Source organism: Pezoporus wallicus, unplaced genomic scaffold (assembly GCF_028554395.1).
Source record: "Pezoporus wallicus isolate ANWC-B61680 ecotype Strahan unplaced genomic scaffold, APGP_CSIRO_Pwel_v1 contig_3952, whole genome shotgun sequence".
Taxonomy (NCBI): domain Eukaryota; kingdom Metazoa; phylum Chordata; class Aves; order Psittaciformes; family Psittacidae; genus Pezoporus; species Pezoporus wallicus.
In genome coordinates this window covers 8,068,262-8,085,575 of record NW_026635034.1, presented here as the reverse complement: position 1 = coordinate 8,085,575, position 17,314 = coordinate 8,068,262, and the positions used below count along the sequence as shown (strand labels likewise).

At 38.0% G+C, this 17,314-nt stretch overlaps 1 long non-coding RNA gene across 1 annotated transcript in view; it reads left to right on the top strand.

Moving 5' to 3' along the window:
* Positions 1-17,314, top strand: part of LOC130592758 (uncharacterized) — a 154,243-nt gene that overhangs the window by 107,634 nt on the left and 29,295 nt on the right. Inside the window, exon 3 of the long non-coding RNA XR_008970649.1 lies at positions 9,481-9,593. This is a non-coding gene — a long non-coding RNA (uncharacterized LOC130592758). The remainder of the gene's footprint in view (positions 1-9,480; positions 9,594-17,314) is intronic.

Sequence of the window (17,314 nt, the reverse complement as noted above, 5' to 3'; positions counted from 1 at the left end):
TCCTTCCTAGAACTGCCCACAAATATATGCCTTGTTCATCTTTATTTTGTTCCTTCCAGAAACTGTTGTCCGCAAACTTGTTGTTCTGGAAACTACAGTCCTTCAAGACTGTAGTATTCCTCAAACACCCTATCCCCCCATCATTTCTATCCCTGGGCTAGCCTACCCAAATTCCTTGTCATAGGTTATGTTCCCTGCGGGGGTTTCTGGTATAATCCAGGTAGTTGCTGCTGGGTTGGGTTTTTTTGGCTGCATGATACAGTTAACTCACACTCATTTTGTAATCTGTTATCTGCCTGTTTACTCTCCTCAGTCTTGCATTTCTGCCTCTGACTGTTCCTGCATGAGCAGGAACAAGTACTAACCTTTGGCCTTAATCATCATAATTTTAATACCTTTTTTTTCCACATCGCTGCTTCAGTTAGTCAAAATAATTTTGATTTCTATTCCTGTTCTATGGGGTACCTGCAGGCCCTCCTTCTTTGGTGTCACCTGCGAACTTAGAAAGCATCTGTCCTTGATAAAACATTGAACAGAAGCAGACCCAAGATAGAGTTCAGCTTATTCCTTATGTGGTTGCCTTCTTATCCTGCCATTGAAGGCAATGAGATTTACTTTATTCTTTTTTACACTATTTGTTCTTGCAAAGGCCGTGTCAGCCATTACCTTCTTGTCATCTTCCAAGTGATTACAAATAATTCTATTACTTCCCTTTTTTCCCCAAGGATTCAAGGTAAGCTATCTATCTGATAAAATTTCCCAGCTACTCTTTCCCCCCATTTTTTAATATTAGGACTGGATTTATCATTCTAGTAAACTCTGCTCTGTCCAGGTTCCAATAGATAATCACTTCTGAGATTTCTCCAGCTTGTTCTCTGAATACTTTATGATGAAAATCCTCAGGCCTAGACTGTTTGAAATCACCTTAATTACCTAAATACTCTCTAACCTATTCACTCCTCCTTCTCCTCTGAGATCTTACTGTATTTTTTGGTATTTAAAGCAACTGACTCCTACTCATAGTTGATTTTTCTATTAGTGAAGGTGTAGACCCCTTTGCCAGGTCTGTGAGCATGATACACTCGATGTATTTTGCTAAAACAGAACTGAAGAGGTTATAAAGATTGTGCAGCAGAAATTTTATATGCCCTATGATAGGTCTCTAAAGAATCTCCAAGTTTCAGAGCAGAAGAATGTAACTCAGCTCCATTGCAGCTGCAGCTACGCATATCTACCAGGCCATGGCCTGGCAGCCTAGACCTCACACTGGTGCCACTGAGTCTTGGAAGACGGATCTGATGACAAGACTTCCCTGAAGGTCTGCTCTGCTTTTACAGGCAATGCAGTCCTGGCAATTCTGCTGCCTTTGAGGGACTTTCATGTGCTTCAGTATAAAAGCGGAATTTTAACTTGGTTATGTTGCATTATTGCAGTTTCTTCCTGTAACACACCTAGTTAGTATGTGATCTGTTTATTAATCATAGAATCATGGCCAGCAGGCACATGGAGAGGCATCCTAGCCAAATCCCTGGGCAGGGACTAAAATAAAGATGGAAGTGTTTCTGGCAGATGTTTGCCTTATCTGTTCTTAAAAGCTCTGCAACCCTCCTAAGTAGTTCTTTCAATGTCTGTCTGTCCTAATAGCCAGGAAGTGTTTGCTTGTGTGGTCTAAATAATTCTTGCTGCATTGTAAGGCTTTTATTGTCTATCCTGTCCTATCCTAGTGGAAAAGCAGAGAAGTTCGTTATCGTTCTCTCTGTAGCAGTCATGTATGTACTAGCAAATAGCTGTCTCATGTCCAGGCAAGGTGGTTCTTCAATATTTACACCATTTCCCTTGAAATATATTTTAAACAAGTTGGGAACAGAGAACAGCTTGTTCAGTTTCAGAGCTGGCAGAATGTGAAATCATGAATTGATTCTGTTATTAGCCTAATATATGTTTGATCAGCTTTTCTTACTTTTCACTCCCCAATCCCCTGTAATGCTATATTTTATTTTTTATTACATTTTTATATTGTCACAGTTACAGGTTTAAACAGGATAAAAACAGAACCTATGGAATAATGACACATCAAAGCAAATATTTGATTTTTGTATAGTTTCCAGAAACAGAAAATTATCCCTAGTGTGAGCAGATGTAATTCTTTGGACTTAATGGGGATATGTGGGATTATCATGAGTCTGAAGTGGCTTTCACTGCAATATTGGTTATTGTGTATGTGCAGGAGGCACAAAACTCCTGCCAGTAATGCTCAGTAAAAATATAAAGCATATAAGGACACATAAAACTAAGATGGTTAGAATAGTAATAGGTACTGGATTTCTGTTTACATAATTAATAAAACAAACTGTATTCATAAACCAGTTTGTAGGGCATTGGCTTTGCAGGATTTTCCAGAATGTGAGTCAGATAAACTGTTTCATGTTTAACAAGACACATGTGAAGACTTCAAGCTGTGACTGCAAGACGCAAGGTCAACCCCTTGTGGAACCAAAAGGAAGAAATATTAGGATAAACAGAGTTACATCTTGACTTTTATAAATTGATGGAGTGACTTTGGGGAAGGAAGACAGGAAGAATAGTATCAAACAACAAGAATATTATTCATCAGCAGCAGTAAAAAATAATTATATTGGGAAACCAGGATTAATATGTTCTTATTAAGGATCAGATCTTGATCCTTCACCTTGTAAAGGGTAAACTTGAGTCTAGATGGCTCAGTCAGAGGATCTGAGGACATGTAGAGTGATACTTCCATATGGTTTCATCATCCCACAGTTACAAAACTGAGCATTCTCAGTGGTATCAATGCCTTGCAGAAGACACCATGACCAAGAAAGAAAGAGAAGGGACAGATAACAAAGGAGGTGACGGTGGAATGGGCTACATCAGCATCAAATTTGCAAAGGTGTTGCTTTTCACTTGGCATGAATCGTACACTAAGCCCAAATCCACTTTGAGAGCAAGTTCCTTCTCTGAAACAAAAGGCAGAGTGGAGCAATGCACAACTACTATTTGCATTTTCATAATATCCATGCAAATATAGTTTTTATTATATTTGACTTCCCCTAACTGTATGACAATCTGGATATGTGAGTGCACACACATGTGCAGAGCACCTTCTCAGTTACTGCCTCTGCACAGCATCTGAGGTGGCTTCTAATCAAAATCCATAACTCAGCATCATGCTGTGTGAAATCTCACACTTTCCAAGGTCTTGAGGCTTAGCAGTAACATTGGAATTAAAAATGAAAGGTATAAAAAAATTTAGTTCTCATGTATAATTAAAGTGAAACTGGAACTCATGTAAAGACTTTTGTCAAGAGTCAGCGGTTGACTTTTTACAGGACACACATCTTCATGGAATGACCACAATATCTATACTTTCTGTTTATTCTGCATTCAGAGTTTTCTTACTTTCGTTTTCTCTCTGAGTAATATCAGTCAGACTACACAGCATGAATTGGATGTTGCTCTTAAAATATGGCATCTCAGTCAGATGCAAGAGGTGGTACAAAAGATCTTGGCAATAACTAGCATATGTAAACTCTGCTGGGCCTGAAGAGCAGCAGAAACTTATAAGATCCTTTTTGTGATACTATGCATATGAGAGCATTCCCAAACTTGTACGTGGGAGAAGAGCTTTGTGGGAAAAACGGATGCAGCCATTGGCATATTTGAGATGATTGAAACCAATGACCAAATGCTTGTTCAAAGTTAGTTATTAATATTTATGCCGAGATTTTCAAAGGAGCCTAAGGGAAATGTATGCTCCTGACTCATTGAAATTCAGAAGAAGCTGAGTGCCTAACTCCCTTAGCTTCTGCTGAAAATCCCAGCCTTAATCTCTGTGTGACAATCTGATTTTGATGTTTTACAAACCGTACTCCCAGTAATAAGGATATGCTCAGGAAGCTGGAAAAGTGCTCCAAGTGCTTACATTTAGTGCCTTTATTTTGACATAATTGTTTAAAGGACTTTAGATGAAAATTTGTAAAGTGAAGCAATTTCCAGCTGAAAGCCTCGTAACATAGTCTGTATTACTGATGTAAACATATGCATTAAACTTTACAATGGAATTTATGAAACTTAATGAGTAAGATTTTATTGTGCTGCAATGCTGTGTTGAAGCTATTCTTCCTTTGATTTTCTTTGCCTACAGCTACAGATAAATTTGACATGCCATATTATTATGTTGTCCTAGTTCACCGTAAGTTGATAATGCTACCTAAAACCAGAGCCTTTATTTGAAATTGCTGGCAGAAGTGATTTTGCATCATGCCTTTCACTCAGAATGATATCCCAAATGCACCCAGTCATTTAAAAAATAAGTTGATAGCATATTTTTTTATCATATTTATTTCTAATGTTATTGCAACTGTGAATCTTCAACTAACCAAGACAGGCCAGTCAGCTTATTTCTTCAAAACCTTCCTGTAGCATTGTGAATGAATACAAACAGGTAACTGTAGTTTAACTGCCAAATGACTGTAGTTGTTCAAAGACATCAAGATCTGTGTGACTTTGCAAATTCAGTCCTTGGTTATACTCCTGCAATCCTACTATCATCAAACTAATTGCAGAAGCGTAACCCAAGGAAAAAGTTTCACTCGTATGTCTGTGAGCCTGACTCTGTAATCCTAAACTATTTTATGGTACCCAAGTGTGGAAATAATCTAATATTTCAGCATGTTTCAGCTAATTGCCTTCCCAAAAATGAAGTGACCCATGAAGTCCAGTTCTTTGTGCAGAACTGGAAATTTTGCGTAAATCCTTACTATTGGAACAGATGGAGGATTCCTACCTGCACAAGCAACCTCCACTGCTGGTAGCTCAGCTTCTTCCACATTATTGTTAGTGTAACCTATCACCTAAAACCACAGGTCAAGTATTCTTATAGACTCATAGGAATATACTGTAAAAACTAAACTGGTTGCTAATCAGTGAACTGTTGTAGTTAACCTACACTGAGTAGTTTACTGGAATAGGATGATTTCGGTCTTTCAAATTATAGGAAGTATTTTCATAATGATATTTCTTTGAGCTGAAAGCTGTATTTTGAACCCCAAGAGCTGCAGGAAAGCAGAAGTGAACTACATGCAGTTTAACATTCTGTTAATGTTAGAGGTGTAAATGGTAAGCTGACCATCTAAATGTAAATGCTACATGCTGTGAGAGATGAATCCCTTCATCACTCTTCTCACGTGTGCTGAACAATGGGCCCTAACTCAGGCCCACTGACACAGGGACTGTTTGGGTCTGGTGCCATGTATATGATAATATTGGTAATACTCAGCAGTATCATGCTTCACTGTCCAATGGAAAAAAGAGGATTTGTTACTTGCTTAAAGGAAGATTTACTGAAACAGACCTTAAAGTTAATCTTACTGTATGGCTGAAGGGCTCAACGCCTCTCCCCGTCTTCTAGGGTACGTTCACTGAAGACAGTATGTTACTAGCATAGCTAGTAACTAGCTATAGTTACTAGCATAGCTAAGGGTCCACTTACTTCACAGGTATCTCAACCAAGGCTTTGTTTTACTGAGAAAGAATGCTGTGTTCTGGGGCTTAGAGCACAATCAGCTGTGGATTTTAATATTCTTATGCCTGATTAGGAGTCCAGGTAAGAAGCAGAGCTGGTAGAACTTATTTCCATATGACAATGTAGGAAGAAAATAATTAAACTGAAGAGAAATGACAACTTTTTTTGTCAATGCTTCTCCCCCATCCTCTTTGGTTACTTATGAAGCTCTCTTTTTTCAAATTTGAAAGATCAAAAAAGAAAAACAAAAGAATATTTATTCCACTATTTCGTAGTTCTTCTATTTTCGTTTTAAACAACTCTAGAAGTGAACCTTTTTCTTCCTACTGTGGTTTAAGTTTCTCTGCCCGAGGTATGAGAACACAGGATTTCATAGTGACCACAAATGATAACATTGGTTAACTTGGCTTCAGGAGCTTCTTTCAGCTTCTCCTGTTAAAAGAAAATTTCTGGTACTCAGAGATCACATAGTGAAATTCTAGCCCCACCAAAGGCTCCAGGAAACTCAGCTGCATTTATTGATAACAGAGCTTAGCATCTATTTTCATGATAAATATGCCCCAAACCTGTATCTGTGCAGGTTTTCTTTATAAACTTTTTAAAATCTAATTATTCAACAAGACATTATCCAAGTTGTAAAGAACCTGTTAAGCATTGCCAATCCTGTTAACTTCATTGTGATGAGCACAAGTGCAGTAGGAGTCATCTGACAACAGACAACAGGGCTAACCCTTGTCTTCCGAAGCAATTCACAAAAGTGTAAAACAATCTTTTCATCTTTTTTTTTGCAAGTGGAATGACACCTTTTGTCTTCAGAAACATGTAAACTGTCACTGACTGAAACATCAAGCTGAGCCTTGTTATGCCTGTTTATATGAGACCAATTGTGTACTACTAATCTACAGGCTTTGAAAGTGCTTCACTTGCTAAATCCAGTTGAAGACTGAAAAGTGCTTGATAAATCCTCTGAGTTCTTTAACTTTGAAGAATTCTTTTGCACCCGAGACAAACAGGATTAGTATATGTGGCCTCCCGTAAGGGAGCTCTGGATCTCCCTTTCACTGACAGAGCACCCTTGCCATTTTTCCTCCCATTGGCACCTCTTGATGAGAAAGGTAAAGAGATCAGTAGGTTTGTAGAAGCATTTTTTTAGCCTGGCCCTAATAAAATATCCATTGAGCTCTATGTGTAACAAGATTGTGATTCAGAGCTTTCTAATGTAGCTGTAAAGCATGTTCTGGGCAACATTTTCTGATAGGAAAATGTGCTGAAGGCAGTGGAATGCTTTCTAATAAATTCCAGAAGCTCTGGATCAGGTCATAAAATTTTATCCTGTTGTTTTTTTGCTCTTTCCTCCTACCCGCCTTCATTTTTCTTTGCTGTTGAGGTTACAGCTCCATCACTGAATATGTTCTTCTAGTAAAAAATACAGAGAAACCAAAGCTTACATGATCGCTGTAATTAGAGTTTAGAGATTGATTGGCTCTCATAAGTACTTTAAATGACTTTTAAAATGAAACCTTACAAGCTGCTAAAGGCTAAGCAATCTGTGGTCCCTTTGCAGGTGCTTTTACCTATGTTCACAAATGGCTTTTACTTTCCATTTACTGAGAGTCCTGGCAACCACCTACCCTTGTATTCAGAGGAGAAGCAGACTCTGCTCTGGCAGCTAGGAGGTGTGAGCAGGGTTGAAAAGCAAGGCCTTTTACCCACCACTCCTTCCAATGTACGTGTCATTGTGACCCAGTTTGTAAAAGCAGTGGAGGGCCATCCTGTATCCTGAACATTGTCTGCAGAGCTGAGAGGGATTTTGCTGCCAGGGAAAATGCCTGGCAGGTTAAAGTGCCTGGAAATTTAGCTCATTCATTTTGGAAGCATTTTAAGTCCATCAAAAAGAATTCTGTCCTAGGACGTGGAAACGCAAGTGACTGAATTGCACAAAAGCCTTGCTTGGCCCCTTCAATGCCTAAGGAGCTTGGCACCTTTTGAAAGGCAGTCTGCCCATTTTGGCTGAGCTTCCCCCTGCAGCCATTCTGGGACAACAGACAAGGTGTTTGTGCACTTGAGTGTCCAAAATGTAGACCTCTGCAGAACACAGGAGCACGCATCTTCAATACTGAGTTCAAAAGTGATAGCCACTGGTGTAAAAAGCTCTGGTATTAGTATGGCTGCTCCCAGCCTCTAGATGACATTTGAGCCCCTAAGAGCATTGCTCTGGGAAGTGTAAGATTATTCCCTATGCCCTTTTCAGGCTGAGGAAGATCAAATACACATTGTCAAACACTACCAGCATCCATACTGCGGGCTCTTTCCAAAGTGGAGGTGCTCTTCACCCTCAACTGTATAGAAAGGTTTCACAAGGATTAGGCCCAGAGAAGCCAGGGGGAAAATGAAGTGGGTATATTTGGGCAAAACACTAACCATGCCAAGAATAGCTCAACTACCAAAAGTAGCATAGCAATGCTGCTTCTCAGCAGAATGGTTTGATGCAGGTGAACCAATGCACAGAAGACTCAGCCTTTCCTGGTATCCCACTGTATGAAATAGGTAACAGACAAAAGCAACACATCAGAAAGAGTTCTCTGTTTATCATTTCCCTATTCCTTTACTTAGGTGTCTTGCACCTCAGTCTTTCTCTCCAGTGTATTCCCTTCATAACAATGGTTAGTGAATCCTGCTGCCAGGGTTGAGTGCATTTGTATCTGGGCCTCACTTTTCTGCTTGCCTGTCTGGTTTTTAGCATACGGTTCCTTGCAAATAACAGCAAATGCTTTGGCTCACAATGTTTTTCAAATCGTGTTTAGCACAGAGGAAAAGCATCTTTGGCAGCTCTGCAAACTTAATCTTGAGATACAATAGACTTTTACACTGCTGTAGTTTAAAAAGTTAATAGTATGCAGTTTAAAAACTGCATGCCCAGATAGTAACATGACAGGTTTTAAGCAGCTTTAAGCCTCCTAAAGTAAACAGTGCTAACACTAAAAAATTGTTATTTCAAGCTCTTCCCCCCCCCCCTTTTTTTTTTTTTTTTGTAAGGAGAAACCCTGCAAAGATGGCAAATGTGCATCGTTTCTGTCACTTCATAGGAAAGCAGCAAAACATACAGAAGAAAAGCCTTTCTCTCTGGCTGATTTCCCAAATGTACTTTGAGTTACCAACCACATTTAAGAAGCTGCTGGAGCTTCTCTGTAAAGGGAGAAAGTACTGAAACAGAAAAAGCATTGAGCAGAATATGCAATGACTGTCACAATTATGGGCATCAAACACAGGGTTTTCAGACACAATCCTTTATCCTGCAGATGTTTCAGTTCAGTGTGTTGATCAGCACATTGCCCCAGGAAATTGCCTTGCTGATCAAAAGGTGTCTGTGTGTGCTCCCCTTGCACATATCCAGCATAGTCTTTTCAGGATAACTACTAGTTTGAATATACAGGAGCTAGCAAAATTGTAGACAAGCAGTTGAAAAACTCCACTGGTGCACCTTGATTCATTAGAAGTGCTGCATCTATAGCAATCAAAAATATTTCCTTCACATGTAACATTCAGCACTTATGATGTATGTAGGAATGTAACCCTTGCCTCTTTGTTTAATGCTCTCATTTGGGAAACAAGTGCCTTTTGAGATATCAGGAAATGCAAGCTCAGTCATGGTAACATTTACTTTTCCTTTCAACATGCTGTATATAAAATCTGCCAGTGCATGAGAATTTTCTTGGTACTATGGTCAGGAGGCCAAATCCTTTCCTGTTATTATCTCGTTCACTTAGTTGAAGTGATGTCAGAAGAAAACTTAGTTTTATCTCTGCATTGTCTTTCTTGCTAGAATTGTGGTCACTATATAAAGCTGGCTACATGTCACTTGTTTCTGTGCCAGGAAATAGCTTTCCTTCTTCACTCAGGTGATAGTGAATTAATTTGTACCTTTCCTTTGTCAGATGCTCACCTTGTGCCATTTTGCATGTGAGTTTTGAAGATACCAGGGACTAGCTGCTTCTTTGAACTTCACTTGACAACTGGAAGGACTTGACAGTGAGATTCCACCTTATGGGTGAGCACTCAGAAATGGAGCTTCCATTATGTCTTGCTAGTGATGAAACTTCAAACCACACTCTGCCTCCCCCATCAATCTAATGATTAAGGGCTCAACATTTGGATCTGGGTTCACCCACTTAGGTCTCTGAGCATTTACCCAAGACATCAGGTTGTTTGTTCAATGCCCAGAAAACTACTGCTATAGGGAAGGTTACTTAGTGGCAGGCAGAATTGCCTATCAGAAGCAGCTCTATTTCCTACCCTCCTCCATGTTGGCATCTCAGACTAGGGCCTAATATTATTAAGAAGACTCTACTTTAACAGTGTGTCAGGGAAAACAGATTTATGGCAAGGAGACCCAAGGAGGTTAAACAACCTCCTGTGGACAGGGGAACAGTGTGTCTCTACTTGCCTCTTAAGAGGCAAAGGAAAAAAAGGAAGGATTGGGTCTTTCTCCCCAGTGTCCTCACCTAATTTTCTTCCAACCCAGCTAAGCCAAGCCAGAGGGAAAAATAAAGAAGCAAAATATTTCTGTGTGTGTGATTGTTCAATCTGCTGTTTCATAGAGAAGCAACATGTGGCCATAATTCAAGCCTGTGTTCAGTCATTAGTTCTACAAAGCATTTGCACTTTTATTTAGAAATTGGATTTGGTAAATCTGACGTGTTCTACTGTGGACCATGAGGGAAGTTCATTAGAGAAATTGCAAGGCTAAGGCCTTTTTACATCAGAACAGGCCTTTGGATTTTGTTAATCAGGTACATTTGTTATTTACACTGATGATAAATGTTTGACAAGTAATCAGCTTTGGGAGGGACATGATTTCCTGCTGCAATCTGGGTTTGTGCTGTTAATAACAATAATAATGTTTGACACCAGTACAGCCAGTGTAAGCAAAGGATAGAACAGATTTCCCAAGCTCTAGCTGGCTTAATGTGGTTTTCCATGTCCTGCTGAGAAGGGTTTGCCAAGGACAGGCCTGTTGGGATCAAAAGAACATGGGAAAACAAGAACAGAGGCTTGGTGCAAGTTGCCATTGTGTTTGAGGATGGATTACTGGGTTTGCTAGGATTTCTCTCATTGCATTTCTCTCAGATGGATTTAATTTAAGACTGATCTTTTCAACGTAGTGCTGGGAAAGGATTTAATTTTTTGACAAGAAATTTGAGTAGGATTCTGAATAAACTGTTGAAAATCTTCAGCTTTTTCTTGCAGATTAAACATTTGTTGAGGTAGTGGTTGTTTTTTGTTTCGTTTGATTTTTTCCTGTCACAGGTGTTTGTTTCCCTTCAAAAGTAAAGGAGATGTGTTTTCATTGAAAGAATGAAAGCCTGCAAGCATAAAACATTTGTTTTCATTGTGAAATGCCATCCTCCCCCCAGTAACCCAAGTTTAGTCATTCAAACATCTAGTATTTTCCGGGAAGTGGGAAGGAAGATCCAAGAAAGGAATTTCCAGAGACATGTGGTATCTGTGCATGTTTGAAGAACATCACCCTGCCTTGGATCTGTATATGTTTTCCTCTGTTGCAAAATCATCTTTTGTCCAGATATGTAACTATTTGGAGTGAAAATAGTTCCTGATGCGTCCATTTCTGCATCTCTGGGTAGCTGTTAGGATCTGCTGCAGTTAGGATACAAAGAACCAGCAGTTTTCTTTTTACCTTAGTTATTATGCAAAGGGTCCAGACAAGATTAAGAGCTGTTTGACTGACAGAAGAGCAACTTTGCCATTAAACAGAAGTGAAACACTCACATACGTGAGAGCCCTTATCCTCCTGAACAGGAGCAGGTATTCACTAACTTGTGCACTGGTGCAGTGTTTCTTTTTTATGGCTGATTGCTTAAATAGCGCAGCTGAGCCCCGCGTGGCCCTGCTGGTGCAACGTGATAGGTCTCAGAGGGCAGCAAAGGTTACATGCCACTTTGATGATTTTATTCAGCTTGATTCCTGGCTTTCTGAAGCTGCAGCCCAGCCCTTTTCTGAAATCTTCCTGATAGCTGTGTCATCTCAAAGACCTGTCACCCACATTCTATTCATATATTACTTCTTTATTGAAGATCTGTTTTCTTTCAGATATTCCTGTTTTGAGTGAAAATACAATTTTTGTAACACACTTGTGTGGGTTTTGTTTTGTGTGAATACAAAGTTTGGACTCTCATTTCAGCCTTTCTATTGCAACTTTTGCAATATATTTGATTGATAGATTTTATTGCTATGGTTACTCCAATTTTATACAGCAGATTTTATGTGCGAGAGTAGTATCATGCTCTGCCCTCATTCAGCCTGCTTTGTTTGTTAGTGTTTATTGGGGGGGGGGGGGGGGTGTGTTCCATTTCTTTCCTTGAAAACAAGCTTTCTGCAAAATAGGGAGCTTCCACTAAGTTCTGCACTGCTATCTTATAGAGAGAAGAATCTCATGTGCTGATGGACCAAGAAATTCCACTATTCACAGGAGCTCAGAAATCAAAACCATACAAAAAGCTTCCATCTGATTACATGGTGCTCTTTTTTTTTTTTTTTTTTCCTTAATTTTTATTTGGAAAAAACATTTTGCAGGGCAAGTCACAGTGATTTACTTGTGTGCTGCAAGCTGATTTAGGATGCTTATTCGATCAGTCTGCTTCTAATGACACTAGAAATACCGTAATGGATGGAACATTCCTGGCCTGCTCTAAATTGGATTAGATGGTTTACTAATGTAATACCAGCAAGGCAAATCAGCCTGTGATGCCATGGGGATTAATCTATAGGGAATATTTGATCTCTAATGCCCAAGTGCTAGTTGAAGTGCAGTCATATCATTTGATTTAATAAACCATTTTTGTATTTCCCAGCAGTGTCTCTGTGTTTCAGCAGGATGAGCTAATTGTTAGAATTACCCTTTTTAAATGAAACTTCATAACTTGCTGCTAAGTGGAAGAATACCAAGTACTTCAGTCTTAAAAGGTTTGGCTGTTGTTTATGCAATTTCTTCTTAATAGCTTAAATGCTAAGGACCATACAAGGATTTGGTGGTCTCTGTTAAGAGACAAAGCTTACAATCCTGATATGTATTGTAAAGTACTCATTTGTTACTGAACAAAAGATATATATCCCAGTAAGTCCAGTATATTAGATCAGGTTTTATTCTGGTCATCACGTACTTCTTCTAAAAATTAAACCTTGTGATACACAGACAATTAAAAATTACTCAAATTATTAGGAAATAGGTTTAGAAATAAAGAATAATTACACAGTGCCACTTTTTTGGGTGTCAGGTTTTGTCACCATGCTGTTTGTTGAGGTGTTCACTGCAGATCTCTCTAACCTTTGGCTGGCAGATGGCTTGTGCAGGTAGCAAAGAGAGGCACGGGGGAAAGAATAAGAGAACTGCAGAATTACAAAGCCAAAACTTGCTCTCTGTTTGTGTGTGTGCCTCTCAGCGCAGTTGTACTCATTGATAGCTTTTACTAAAGTGGATGTAAAATGTCTGCATTATGCCCAAGTAACTTTGCTGTTAAAGAAGTCATCCTATGCCAACTGAAATTTGCTGTAACTTCATAATTGATTTTGATGGCAGCAGAGCAAATCTTTTGGTGAAATTAATAAATTGATGCATATATATATGTGTGTATACATATATATGTTTCCTGGCATAATTGCCTTAATTCAAATAGTTATAACATAATGTACAGAGACCTGAAGTAAAACCTATCCTCTTCACTTTGCCATCTGATTAACTGCTTCTATGGCTAATATTTCAGACTTCCATATGGATGATGTAAACATTAAACAGCACTTACCATAATATGAAAATACATAATTTTCCCCACCAAATTTTGCATGCCACGCATCCAAGGCAGATACGTCTTTCCCTTTCATGGAACTGTGACAGATCCTAATTGAATATCCTGACTAACACCTGAGTTCAACACACCTAACTGAATTCTTTATCACAGCTAGGATTTTAGGATTTCCAGTTATACGTGTTGAACTATGTACCACACAGAAGCATATGTTTCTAACCTTGGCCCTTCACAAAATATTAGACCATAAAATAATTACATGTTAGTATATAGGAACAAGATTTTAGATACTTGTAATAGTATAAATAATTATTACTAATATTTCTGTCATACCAGGTCTTTTTCACAGTAAATGAGTAAATCTATTTGAAAACTGTTTTGAGAAATAGTACTATAAAAACAGTAGGTTCCTACATTTCTGTCTGAAATCTTTTTTCCAGGAAGCAGCATAAACAGAAATCAGGATAGGATTTGCTAGTCTGTATCAGTCTGTTTTGCTGGTAATTAAAGTGGACTTTAAGGTATTTTGCTTCAAATGATAATCTATCAAATATATCAAAGAATCAGACTACATGTTTAGCTTCCCATCTGTTTTATGTGGCAAAAGATGTTTGATCTTTTGGTTGCCATTGAAAAATTGTTCATCCAAAGAGATCTCCAAATATTACCATATGAGCTGAATTATATTTACTTGCTGGAGTTGTCTTATCCTTCATTAGACCAGTTCTCTTTAGCTGACATTTTTAAAATAGAATGTTTTTCACTGGTAGTGAGTCATCATGAGTTGAATACCTCATGCATTTAGGTTTCTGTGAAAGTCTTGTCTCACTATAATGTTCTGTATCTCTGTTTCTCACTTTGTCTTGGTATGTGGGCCAGAATCTCACTATATGATAGTCTGAGCGTATGAGGAGGCATAATGTTAAGGAAACAATTGTAGAAATTAGTTCCTGTGATTAGGTTGGTCAATCATTACTTATTTCCAGCAGGGAGCTTTCTGACAGATGTGGACAGCTGTTCTTTGAATTACAGTACTAGCTATAAAATTTCCAGCAATGGTAAGACACTTGTGGTAATAAATCAAGTTTGGGAGAACCAGCATGCATTAGCTGTTGTGTTTGTGTGCTACTGACATGAAGGGACACCTTTCCAAACACAATTGCTTGAATTGTGCCTAAGTATTTTCATGCAAGAGCAGAGATTGAGTTTTGCATTTGACCAGAGCTTTGCATTTGTTTGTGCATGAACACATGCTGTCTGTTCTGTCTTGAGGAAGTACATCTGAGATGTCGATATACTTGGAAATTTTACACTGGAAGATGTATATCATATCTGACATGTGACTGTTGCTGTTATGCTGTAAATTTCAGTAGAGTTAGTCAATTTAGAAGAGGACTATAGTTAGAAATAAAATTATTAACTAACATTTAGAAAACATGCCAGATGTAATCATGAAATAAAAGTGTATGAGTTTTGAATAATGAAGAATAACATGACTCCATTTCTATTACTTAGGTTATGTCTTGGAGTATCTAAATATACTTCTGTCCGTTGGCATTCCTCTGCATAGTGCAAACATTCCTGATACTGTGACAGAGTAGAGGGTACACAGGCTTTATATCATAACTGTGTGGATCCCAGGAGTCTGACTTGTTCTTGATACTTAAAATCTGCTGAAGAAAATTTAGAAATGCAGCTATATAAGTATTTATCCAAAGTATGGTGTTTATAAACATTACATGAATGTATTTATTCAGCTTTTCATGTAGTGAGTTCCAAATAATAATGACTTTGAATGGAGATGAAAATAAGAGGCAGAAGAAGTGCTAGAGTAGTTCCAAATGCCCCAACAATACTGAGATCCTGTGCAGTCAATTCAGTGACTAGGACACACTGTATCTAATAACTCCAAAAACCTGTTATTTCAAGGGCATGTTTTACAACAGTTTTAACCTCTGATCATCTGGGTTATGTCCAGCTCAAAATGAAAGATCACTATGATCTGGACAGTGATAGAGACTTACACTTCTGGTAGAAATATATATATAAAGATGTAGCCGTTACACAGCTTTAAGTATGTAGAAGATGTTTACTTTGAATTTAGGATTCATTTCCCTGTGTATTATCCAAGATACTTCAAACATTTTAAAGACCCTGCTATAAATGCATACCCACTATTTTCCACAACTGTGGAAAGTCATGAAAAAACAGGCTTTGAAACCTTTCCTCACCAGTGCACACATACAAGCTGTCTGAAATGTTTTAACTTTTCTCACTGTCAAGCCATATAACTGCTTCCAAAGACACCTGACTTTACTAAAGAAGAGCTATAATAAATTGTTCCAATAAACATTTCCAGAAATGTTCTGATGACACTCAGATCCACATAAAGGTAGAGTCAGTAAAGAGCAACAAACAAGCAGTACTTTACCGTTGCTGTAATGCAGCAAGAAAAGTACTCTGCTCCTGAGAACTTTATAGTATATGTTATGAAGCATACCCTGCCTTGTGCAAGACAAGAAAAACTGTAGGATGATGATGATGATGACTTGAAACAGCACAAGAATAATGTTCTGGTTTTGTACTCCACCACTTTGCACTCCTTGACTTTCAGAAGCAACCATTTCATAAGTCGTATTTGCTTTCCTTTGATTTACAATTATTGAAATTTTAATAAGGATAGTGCAGCGACACCAGACATCACATATTGTCAGTGAGAAATTATAACTTTATTGCGGCACACACTGACAGCCAACTCATAAAAATGAATGACATTCTATATCATAACATCTCGTAGGCTGTTCAGCATGTTAATAGCTCACTTCATCTTTCTTTAGCATAATGAGGCAGACAGTGTACCAATATTCAACGTGAAAATGAAGATTAAGAAAATTTGAATTGAAGCAAGAAAGCAGCATTTAGCAGAGGTTCAGGCAACATTCAGATAAAAAGTTTCAATTAAAGTACTGTTAGGGAACCTTTTATCACTGGAGCAAGGCTTTGCTACCAAAGACCAACACTTACTACAAAAAATGTCATTTCAAAATGGCTTTTGAAGTACTACTTTTGAAAAGATCTGTAGTCTTTCTCTTATCCCATATAGTACTTTTTTCTGTAGACTCAATTGTATAAGGTTAGATTGATTTTTAGTAAGCTATTTTATCATAGTAGATCAAACTGAAAAATTGAAGCAATACTTCGGAAAGTGAGTAGGCATTTTTAGGACTTAGATGATACTTTTCTTTATGCTATTCTACAAACTAAAAATATTTAGTAGCCAATCTACAAACTACTGATATGTAAAGCACTGATTACAACATATGAGTGTCTCTGAAAAGGGTATTCATAGATCTACTTCAAGAGATGCAGTTACAGCAATAATATTTATGATGCAGAAGTAATACTTAAAAATATGCTTAAAGAAATGTAAAGCAAAGCATAATGGTTGATAACCTGTCAGGTTATATTAGAGTTTTTTGCTACTTTCATTAGCAGTTCCCAGTGTAGCTACGTAAACTTGGATAAAACTGTCCTTTTACTGTCCCTAATCTGGGGGTGTTATTAATCAAAAACTCCATAGTCATTGACAGCCCTGCTTAAAACACCCCTGCAGACTCACTGCAGTCAACTATGAACGTATTTCTTCACAGGATGAACCTGTATCAACTAGCTGTAGCTACTTACATGAGTAAAATTATCAAGTAAAATTATGCAGCTGAAGTTGCTGCTTCTGGCTTTAATTTTGCTGATGATCAATGGCAAACACTCGCCTTAGCCTTGTAAAGCTTCTACTTCATCTCTAAACATAGAAAAATTACAGAAATGTAAAATCTTGGAAAATTCCTAAAACAAAATATTTACTGTTTTAAAAATGCATGCACTTTTGAAACAGTTTTACAGATTTGCATTATCTAATGCAGCATCTGAGCCAAATTTAACTTTTTTGATG